This window comes from Gossypium hirsutum, chromosome D12 (assembly GCF_007990345.1).
Source record: "Gossypium hirsutum isolate 1008001.06 chromosome D12, Gossypium_hirsutum_v2.1, whole genome shotgun sequence".
Classification (NCBI taxonomy): Eukaryota; Viridiplantae; Streptophyta; class Magnoliopsida; order Malvales; family Malvaceae; genus Gossypium; species Gossypium hirsutum.
The window spans coordinates 34,616,666-34,627,793 of record NC_053448.1 but is presented as its reverse complement, the minus strand read 5'-3'; positions in this window follow the sequence as shown (position 1 = coordinate 34,627,793).

Genomic DNA, 11,128 nt, shown 5'->3' with positions numbered 1-11,128 from the left:
CCACCACTCAAATCTTAGACCTCATGTACACTCCACATGCCCCTTACCACTCGACCAACAACTCCTTTGTATCATATTTTAACCACAATAATTTAAGAACCTACTATCTAGATCCAAGGATTTTATTCACCTAAAATAAAAATTTTGCATAAGCCAAGGCTTGAACCGAAGCTTCTCAAACACTCCCATACACACCCAAATCACTTAGCCATTAAAGCAAACAGGCAATTTGTGTCATATCATGCACAACTAAATATTTATGTGTAGTCTCCTAACTGTTCCCTTGTTCAAAACCTATTTCTTCTAGGCCCAAAATTCGGGGTGTTACAAAGAAATAAGTCTACTAAAAGATTCAAGTTAAGATTAGTGAAAACATATTCATTCTACTCATTTGTATGTGTTCTTTCTTTCTTTGCATTCTCTTTGTCAATGGGAATTGACTTATTTTAGCTCATAGGAATTTTCACTCACCAAAGTTGGACCACTAAATTGACTTTTATCACTCGATGTCTCTTTTCTTTCAATCTTTTTACACGAATCATTCCCACTTCCGTTTAACCCCTCACAAAAATTTTGAGCGTTGAATTCATCATCACAATTTTCTTTGTCACTAGAGGAAATCTAAATAATAGGCATAGGATTACACAAATTTTTTTTACAAACAACATTGAGAGAATTTTCTTGTTGGCACATATCATTGTATTCAATGGTAGCACTAAAAGAAGACTCCTCAATAGGTTTGGTGTTATACGTACGTTCTTCTTCGCAACTCCCATCATTGGGTGGGTAGTGAATCAAACATTAGGAACCCTTGTGGTATTGTAAACCACACCAATGACATTTAACAATAGGTGAGAGGTCAATCGTACTCTCTATTTCTTGTGAGAATTTAAAGTGTGGTGATCCCTCTCATCTCCAAATATTTTTTTTATGCTCCACTAGAAGTCGTTTAAGCTCACAGAGCTTACCATGTCTTTTGTACCAATGTTATTCCTGACAAACTCGTGAACAATAGAAGATTTAGTGGCAATGGGGACAACATGTTCGTTCGGGTTATTTACAAATAGGACATCTATGTTTTGCTAAAGGTTTATCATTATCCTCATCCATACTATGTGTGTGCACCATTATGAGAATCTGAAACCACAAGCACTAAACACAAAACTAACAAATGAAAACCTAAAAACAAGAGAAACAATAATGTATTAGTATGTGTAATAGGACAAGAAAAGCTAAAAACAAATGAAAACCTAAGTCTAGGATCAAAGAAAATTAACTACCCAGCAAAAAACCTGAAACAATGGAAAACAACTTGAATTTTCCATTCAAGGTGTTTTAGGTGTGTTAAAATAACAAAATTTAATCTGACGCTTCCACAAATGATAAAAAATTGATCTAAAAATTTTCAGCACAAAATTCCACCAACAAAATATTTTTTGCCTTTTTTTCACTTTTTTTGAAAATTTGAAATTTTTAATTTTTTTCAATTCTGTTTTTTTCTGTGGAAATATTTTTTTACTTTAAAATACTTCCTAAGAAAAATTGTTAAAATTTTAGATTAAAACCAGTTCGTTTACCACTCAAATGATACTTTTTTTTAAACTCTTTTAGGTAAAATAATTTTTGAGACAACAGAAAAGTTGCATCAAGAAATTGATTATTAGAACACACGAGAAATGACTAGAAAGGCCCAAATATAATACCAAATGATAGGGGGAAGCGAACCAATATTGTATTCAAGGTTTTTGACTAAAAAAAGATTCAAATCTGACCTGAAAAGAAGAAACCAAATAAATTTAGAAAATAAAAATAAAAAACAAAGACAATTAAAAGAATAAATTCAAGAAAAAAGAATATACATTCAAAATAATAAATAAAGAAATTAAATAGAAATTAAAAGATAAAAGATTGATTGAATAAACTAATGAATATGGATAGAAAGATAAATGTTCGATTGAACCCTAAAAGGAATATTTCCTGACAAGATCAACCAATAGCTCTAACCAATCCCCTAAGTTTGAACCCTATTAAAGCGGAGGGTGAAGAGTTCTCCCACGGCTTCATAGAAAAAAACCAAAAAGAAAACCTACACCTAAAAAAAAACAAAAGAGAAATAACTCAAAGATTTTAAATTTTATTAAACAAGGTGTGTGTATAATGAATAACCTTTATATAGTCTAGCTAATTACATCAAAATAAAACTTTTAAGCAGAATGAAACTCTAAATAAACTAAACATGGAGTAGTTCTAGTAGAAATAAACTTTTTAATTGACTAAGAAACATAAAAGTGCTAAAGAACTTAAAATACTTAAAAAATATCCTAAAATTCAGAATAAATAAATAATGATAACATCAAACTGGATAGATACAATATTGGACTCATATGCAATCAAAATTAAGCCTAAAAGTCAAACACAATATGATTTGAACTTGAATTAAGACCCGAAACTTGTAATTCATCGTAATAATCCCGTCCCGAAATGTTGTTCGCATAGTCTTCACTAAAACAGTCAGAAATTGAACTCTCAGACACAAAATATAGCGATTCAAAGTGTGTTTCGTAGCTAAGATATAAATCTTCAAATGCTATGAAGACATATCAACCTAGAAATACCTAGATCCCATCCAAAAATTAGTAACAAGTTGACTAATTTTTAAAATTTTGAAAATTGATAGTTGTGGTGAATGAAATTTAATAAATTTTACCTCATCCGTGCATGTAACAAGTGTCCTTTTATACATAAATTTGTCTAGTTTTGAATGGTTTGTATATCATTTTGTGTTGTTTGTGCTATGGTTGATATGTATACTATTCCATTTGTGTTACTTCTCTTAATATGGATGGGAAGATTTTTTTCTAAAACATTAAGTTTTTCAATTTTTATTTATTAAACCGAAAAAGGTATAGTTAATCAAAAGGATAGTAAAACATTATGACAAAAATACTTGTTCCCTACTTAGAAGATAACATAAATTTCTTTGTGCTAGTAAAACATCAATACAAGAAAGAAAGACAAACTTCACACCTAAAAGCAAGCAACCTTTGAACTCCTTGATTTGTCAAAAACAAACAACAAAAGACTACAACATTAGCACTTTAGAATGCACTTAGGGTATATCATGAGATTCCATTGCAAAGATAGAGAAACATTGAAATACTTGCCGCAAGGGAGATTTGTTATGGAATTTAATATTAGAAACAAAAACACTACAAGAATAAAAAATCAACAACAAAGAGACTTTTTTATAATCTCCACGATCTAAGCTTCAGGATTAAAACAAACAATCATCGGAACAAAAAATTACAAAGATCTCATCATCATCATCATCATCATCATCATCATCATCATCTTTATGCACTTATAGCAAACACCATTAGGTTCCACTTCTACCTTTGAAGACCTTTACTAAAACCTTCATGGAAACCATTATACACCCTAACAAATCAATACAAGCCATCATTTAAAGCTCTATAAGAAGCAAACTCCATTTAAAGGGTACACCAACCACACACAAACGATGATCCATCTCAACATCAATAAGAGCAACATATTCACGCACTAACAAGTCAACCCAACCTCCAAACTTCTTAAACAACAATTTCTACATAATACATCAAGTCAAAATCATCATACAACCAAATATAACCTCATAAACCACAAATAAGGACTCTAATTGCCGAAACCAATAACATTTGCAAAACCTCTTGTTTACTTTATCATCACATAAAAAAAGACAAGCCCGTCAAAAAGAAAAATTCAACATCCAATCCCTTGAAACATCATACTTATATATACAACTCTCAATCAATACATACACAAAGTCTCATCAAATAATGAAAATGGCAAGCATATTTTTCTTCCTCTTATTTTTGTTTTGTTATTACCTTAAATCCTTTGTCAACTCGATCCATTTTAATCTTAATTTCTCCTTAATGAAATTATTATCCAATTCGTTAACACCCCACTTATCTTTGGTAGTGTTATAATTAATTTAAAAAAAATCATAATTCGAAGGCTGTGAGTTCAAAATAAATTGCAATTGAAAAAGACTCATCCATCATCATCCAAGGATCTTTAGCCTTTCTACAACATTAAACATCTCATTGATATGTTATTTCATTCTACACAACCCATCAACCTTTATGGGTTTAAGTTGTAAACATTTGCAAAAACATAAGGCTTAATATGTTTGATCCTTCCCATTCCCTATGGTACAACTTCTCTCACTCATTGCTTAAGTTACCAGTAGATTTATCTTCTAATAGTGCCAAGTCAAGACTCTAAACACCTAAATAGAACTTGACTTGTTCACTCTATTAAGAGAAGTTTAACCTATTAAGTAAAATAACATATGAGGCTTACGAATGAAGAAAACAATAATATATAAATGCTGAAAATATTAAATTTACTTTATGAATTCAAATACGCAAACAATCTAAGTATAATCATAGTTCTCCTTTAGGAAGACACTACAATATACTATCATAAAAAAATTCTACTAACTTTAATAGGCAAATAAATAATTTTCATCAAACAGACACGTGTCTTTAAACTTTCAAATATATATCTAGCAAAAATATTAACTTGTCATCATAATTTTCACTATTCATAGAATAAATAATTCATCTTTGGGCAAATTCTAAAGTTCTAATGAGTTGTGAAAATTAATTTTTCCATTTTTCCATTATAATCATTTAATTAATTATATGAATATGGATTATTTATACAATTATGATTTAATTGACATCTATAAAACTTTTTAATTTGGTCACTGGTGGCTAGAAATTATATAGCATATGTTTTATTTGGCCATCAATGTAATTAAGTGAAAGAATTTTAAAATATTTTTTCTTTCACTTAATAATATTGATGGTTGAGAACTTTGTAATTTATATAAAATATATAAAAATACTAATTTATTTGAGCCTTACCCAACAACATTTATTACACTAAATAAATATCAACTATTAACTCTTTAATATGATCTAAATACTAATTCAATAAATTCAAATTTTAGAATATAATGAACAAAACATATATAAAATAACGAAATAAAATGGAAAATTATATATTCTTTAACCTAGCTTTAATATCATGTAAATTCAATATCTTAATATTATTCAAAACCTAATATTGTATAATCAAATAATCTAGGATCTTTAGAATAATATCATTTCAAAATGTTTATAGAAAATTATCAAATGCAAAATTGGAAATGACCATTTGTTTTTATGAACACTAAGGAAATTTATTTTCCCTTATTGACATTTTTCTTTTGTTCTACAAACCCTAAGCAATGGAGGGTATAACCTTTTTTGTTTGTAATCTTAAGATGTAAAGGAAGGATCAATATCTAGTTATCATCCTTTAATTTGTTTGCACTTTGATACATGCACGAATGGGGTGAAATTTATTACATTTCATTCACTAAAGCTGCCAATTTTCAAGCTTGGGAAATCAACAAAATTGAAAAGAATTTTTGGATGGGATCTTAGCATTTTAGGTTGAGAGGTCTGCAAGGAGTTCAAATATCTATCTCTTAGCTTCAAAACACACTTTAAATCACTCGATTTTGAGTTTAGGAGCTCAAGTTATGACCATTTTAGTGAAGACTGCATGAGCATAATTTTTGGACGGGATTCTGCTGAAAATTACGAGTTTCAGGCTTTTAATTCGAGTTTAAATCATATTAGGTTCGGGTTTTATGCTTAATTTTTATTATATATGAGTCCAATAGTGTATTTATCAACTCTTATTATTTTATTATTCTGATTTTTTCATAATTATTAAATAGTTTAAGTTATTTAGGAGTTTTATATCTAAAAGAAAGTTTAATTTAAAACTGCTTGTTTAGATTAATTAGAGTTCTAGTATACTTAAGAGATTTAATTAGATTTATTTAGCTAGACTATATATAGGCCTTTGTATTGTACACAAATCACACAATTGATTATTATTCAAATTCTTTGAGTTTTTCTTTTCAAGAATTGTTCTTGAGTTTATTTTAGAAGAGTTTTTAACAGTCTTTTTAGATTGTGGGGATCATCTTCAAACTTTTCTTTTCCAATGTTTCTATCTTGAAGGGGAAATTAGAGTTGCTTAAGGGGGTTGTGGGTTCCTTATGTCTTCAAGGCTTCTTAGGGCTTCTATATATCACGTTCTATCTTTTCTATCTATCTTCTTTATTGTCCAATCTTTGATTTTATTATTTCATTTTATTTATCTTAGTTATTAATTTTTTTTATTTTATCTAACTTGGATTCGATCACGTTTCAAGTGGTGTCAAAATCCAAGTTTCTTTCTAAACGTCTAGAGCCCTAAGTCAAATCCGTGACTTGAACAAATTTTACGATCTGCTTTCGTGTTCTCTCATATCACACTTGTACTTGGTGTGCAATACTTTTACCTATAGTTGATCTTCTTTAAGAGAATAGAGAAGGAAATCTTCAAGAGAAAGGTACTATTAAGTTGTTGTATTGTTATAAGGCCCAAACCCCTATCTTCAGTCATCTTACAGACATACTCCCATTTTACAAAATTTCTTATGATCTCCTTCATCTCCTAGAAAATTCCCTTAAGAAGGATTGTCATTTTCATAACATGTAACGCCCCAAAATTTTAATTTTGAGTATTGTGAATGTGTGACACAAAATATCTGTCTGCTTTAGTGGTTATGTGTTCTGGGTGTGTTTTGGAGGTCCCAAGTTCAGGACAGGACTTGGGCAAATTTTGGTATGTTTATGAATAAGACCTATCTTTGGTCAGTAGACTTTTAAGTAAAAGTTGGCAAATAATTAATAGAATGGGCCTGCTGGTCTGGTGGATAAGTGTAGTGTTGGTGTGAAGGAGGTCCTGTGTTCGACTCTTAGCGTGGGCATTATTTTTGCTCGTACGTCCAGGAGAGTTTGAGATGGACTAAAAATCTGAGTAGTGGATTTAGTAGGGAGTTTGATGGAGAGAAATAAGGGATTAGGGTGGTTATCAAATATTCTGTTCATCTTTTTTGTTTTTTTTATTTTCCCCAAAATCCCTCCGCCCTCTTGCCATTTTTCTCTTTATTGCTGCCGAATTTTTGCTCTCTTTCACCCTTTATCTTCTTGATTTTTCTTTTCCCACTCTGCATCGTGTCGCTCCACGTTTGTCTGCGATCGTTCGGTAAGTTTTAGATAAGTGATTTGTCTCTATTTGTTAAATTTCTTCTGAAGTGTTTTGTTTATGCCAATTAGGGGAGGATTCGAGGGCTCGTAATCACCAATCAGAGTCTTAGTTTGTGCGGGGATTACTGTTCATCAGTTGAAGGTAAGGTTTAGTCGTTTATGGGTTAAAACCTCAATACGAGTTCGATTTGAGATCATGTTATGTGAGATTAAATTAGTGTTATTTGTTCAATTATAGGCTTTGGAGTGCTCGGGGGCTGTTTTAGCATCAAACAAAATAAGGTTTGTACTCGAAACGCAGAAAATAGGATTCGACGAAAAGCCAAAATTGCTCGTTGTTTGGATAGCAGTAGTAGGCTAACTTTGAAAAATCACAATAAATTACGGAAATCGAATTAGAGGATGAAAAAAATATCGAATTAAATCTTATTAAGTCTAGTTTCTCATAGAAGAAATGGTGTAAGTAATTGAATTGTAAATCGTGAGATATAATAAGTTTGGTAAGACAAAGACAAAATGAATTTGGGTTCCCCTCTTCTAACTTTGAAAAATCATAAAAAAAATTGGAGAAAACTAATTAGGGGTTAAATTTTACATGTTTAAATTATTAATGATTCTACTTTCACTAAAAACAAATTAATCCAATTTTTTTACTAAGAGATAATTAATTTTTAGCAAAGAAAAGTCGAAGCTGTCAGACAATAGAACAGGGGTAAGATTGAAGATTTTATTGTACTTATTGGCTGAACCAAAAATTCTGAAAATTTTACGGTAGAAATGTACTCTGTAGCTCAAGATATAAATAATTTAGTAACAGTGACTCAACTAGAGAGCTTTAAAGGAACATATAAATAAATAGTGAAAACATATATGAATATTTATCTAGCACGGGTTGCATTAAAAATGGACCACGCGGATAAGGCCAATTTGGGCTGAGTGGGCCACATGGTCGTATGGGCCCACACTGGCAGACCACATGCGCGTGTGAGCCCATTTTCACTAAATTGATTGCAAAGATTGCATAGGTCGCCCAAGTCGACTGTAAACCTACTATAGGGTCGGTAAGCATCACTTAGACCCTTAATTGTACAAACTGATTGTTTGATTTATATATTAGTTGAACATGATGATAGTATTCTTGTATACAGAACTGGTTATATGTACTGATGTCCTGAGATAGCATGTCATGACTTGTATGTTGCATTGCATAGGGTTGGGTTAATTATATTTGGAGGAAGTGTACTGAAAGGCTCTTAAGCCTAACATACTTGCAGCTTAGCTGCAAATTACTATTTTGTGTCGCATTCTGTACTACCTGGAGTGTAGGGATGGGTTTGATCCCCACATGGAGTGTAGGGTTGGACGGAAATGGTGTGTAGAGGCTAGTTGGTTAGGACTTTGTTATTGAATACTGCATGACTGCTATTGATACTGTGATGGGCTAAGGCCCTACTACATATTTGATATTATACTGAGATGGGCTAAGGCCCAAACTGTTACTAATACTAAAAAAGGGCTTAAGCCCAGGACTGCTTTAACTGTGCACTGTGATTTGCTATTGTTTATTTTCTGTGGCATTACACACTGAGTTTTCGTAAACTCACCCCTTTTTTTTAAATGTGCACAGGTGATCCCCAGATCTAGATGGATCGGTGTAACGGAAGACTCGGCGATGACCACAGTTTTGGACTTTCATGGTTTTTAATCCATATTTACGATAATTGGTTTTATTTCTATTCTATTTTTATAGGCTAAGTTTTTGGGTTGTGATTGGACTTTCAGACTTTGGTTTTGAGGTTTAATTATCTTTACCTTATGGATTACAACTGCTAGTAGTAGGAAACCTCGGTTTTCAAAAGAAACAAATGTTTTTCCTAAACGCATGATTGTTTAATCTGTTTTAAAAGCTTCTGCAAATGAATAACATTTTGAAACTATAGATTAAATGAGCGACACTATTTTGGAACTAATAAGATATTAAGATAAGGTATTCAATGGAAATGGTTTTGACGCGACGACACGGTTTTCAAATATCCTATCATGTGACATCGCTAGATCCGGCCATAACATCTAGGCTGGGTTTTGGGTGTTACATTTAGTGGTATCAGAGCCATGTTACAACACTCACCTGTTGATTATGGGTTTTATGAAAATTAGGCTTTCGAAAAATTGATTGATTTCCAAATGATTTGAAATGTTTTTACTGAGTAAGTGGTACACTGAGTCTCTGGCGTCGATCCTGTAAGAATTCTGAACTGTGATTTGTTTTAAACTGAAACTGTTATGGATAGTATATTCTAAAACTAATATAGGTAGTAAACTGTACTGAAAACACTTTAGTTAGTGTATACTAAAAATTGTAGATAAACTGGAAACTGTAGTGAGACTGTGATTTTCGAAAACAAACTCTGAATAACATATACTGTTTTACATAAAACATTTGTTAATAAACACTTGAACTGTAACTAATTCATAAAACTTATAATACCAGATAAATCTGATTAGATATGAGCACACGAGGTGTCCGCGGATGGGGTACTAGAGGCCATGGTAAAGGCCGTAGAGGGGCTCGAGCTAAGTCATCGTCATCAGGCAACCTGCCAAATTTGGATACGAATGAGACACCAATGTCCCCCGCTACTGAGACTGGATCTCAAGATCACATGGTTGGGGACGATGCATTGTCCCAGGCTATGCTATGGATTTTGGAGAGGGTCACTTGGCCCAATACCTGATTTGGGGGCCGAGGGTCGGTTTCAGAACGACTCCAGTCCAATGGAGCTGAGCTCTTTAGGGGTGTCACTGGGGTCTCCCCTAATGTGGCCAAGTATTGGATTGAGGGCACGAAAAGGATCATGGATAATCTAGATTGTACCCCTAAGCAGAAATTAAAGGGTGCATTCTCATTACTGCGAAACGAGGCTTATTAGTAGTGGCTGACCGTTAAGGAGGGCACTCAGCCCGAACGTCTGACCTGGGAGTTTTTTAAGACTGTCGTCCAGGTGAAATATGTCGAATCTAGTTATGTGGATGCACGTTGGAGGGAGTTTCTAAATCTTACACAGGGGGATCGATCAGTGGCTTTGTCTGAGGTCGAGTTTCTGAGACTGAGCCGCTATGCGCGAGGTATGGTGGCATTTGAGTATGAGCGATGTGTTCGCTTTGAGGATGGCCTTAGAGATAATTTGAGAGTTTTGATAGCCCCGTAGAGGGAGTGAGATCTTTCTGCCCTGGTTGAGAAGGCAAAAATCACCGAGGATATGGAGGTAGTCTTGATTAGAGAACGTCGGAATTACTTGGCTAACGTGATCTCTGCACTGGCAGTTGAGAAACTGGTTCGCAAGGGATGTGAGGTGTATTTGGCCTACATAAGTGCCTCCGCTTCTAGGGACTCTACTGTAATGGATTTTTCAAACATCAGAACTATGATGGATTTTTCAGACATCTTTCCTGATGAGGTACCGGGTTTACCTCTGAATTAAGAAGTGGAGTTTGGGATTGACCTTTTCCCTAGTAAAGCTTCGGTGTCTATCGTTCCCTATCGAATGGCACCGAAATAGCTTACGGAGCTCAAGGCTCAAATTCAAGAAGTTATTGGATCATGGTTTCATACGCCCTTGTGTTCTGGGTATCATCAGTTGAGGGTTAAGGAGGTTGATGTGCATAAGATGGCATTTAGGACTCGTTATAGTCACTATGAGTTCTTAGTGATGCCATTTTAACTGACTAATGCACCGGTAGCTTTCATGGATCTGATGAAACGAGTGTTTCAGCCCTACCTAGATCAGTTTGTAGTGGTGTTCATCAATGATATATTGGTTTATTCGAGGACTGAGGATGAGCATGACGAGCACCTTAAAATTGTTCTTCAGATTGATGGAAAAGCACCTCTATGCTAAGTTCCGCAAGTGCGAGTTCTGGTTATGTGAAGTAACATTTCTGGGTCATGTGGTGCCTGCTGAGGGGAT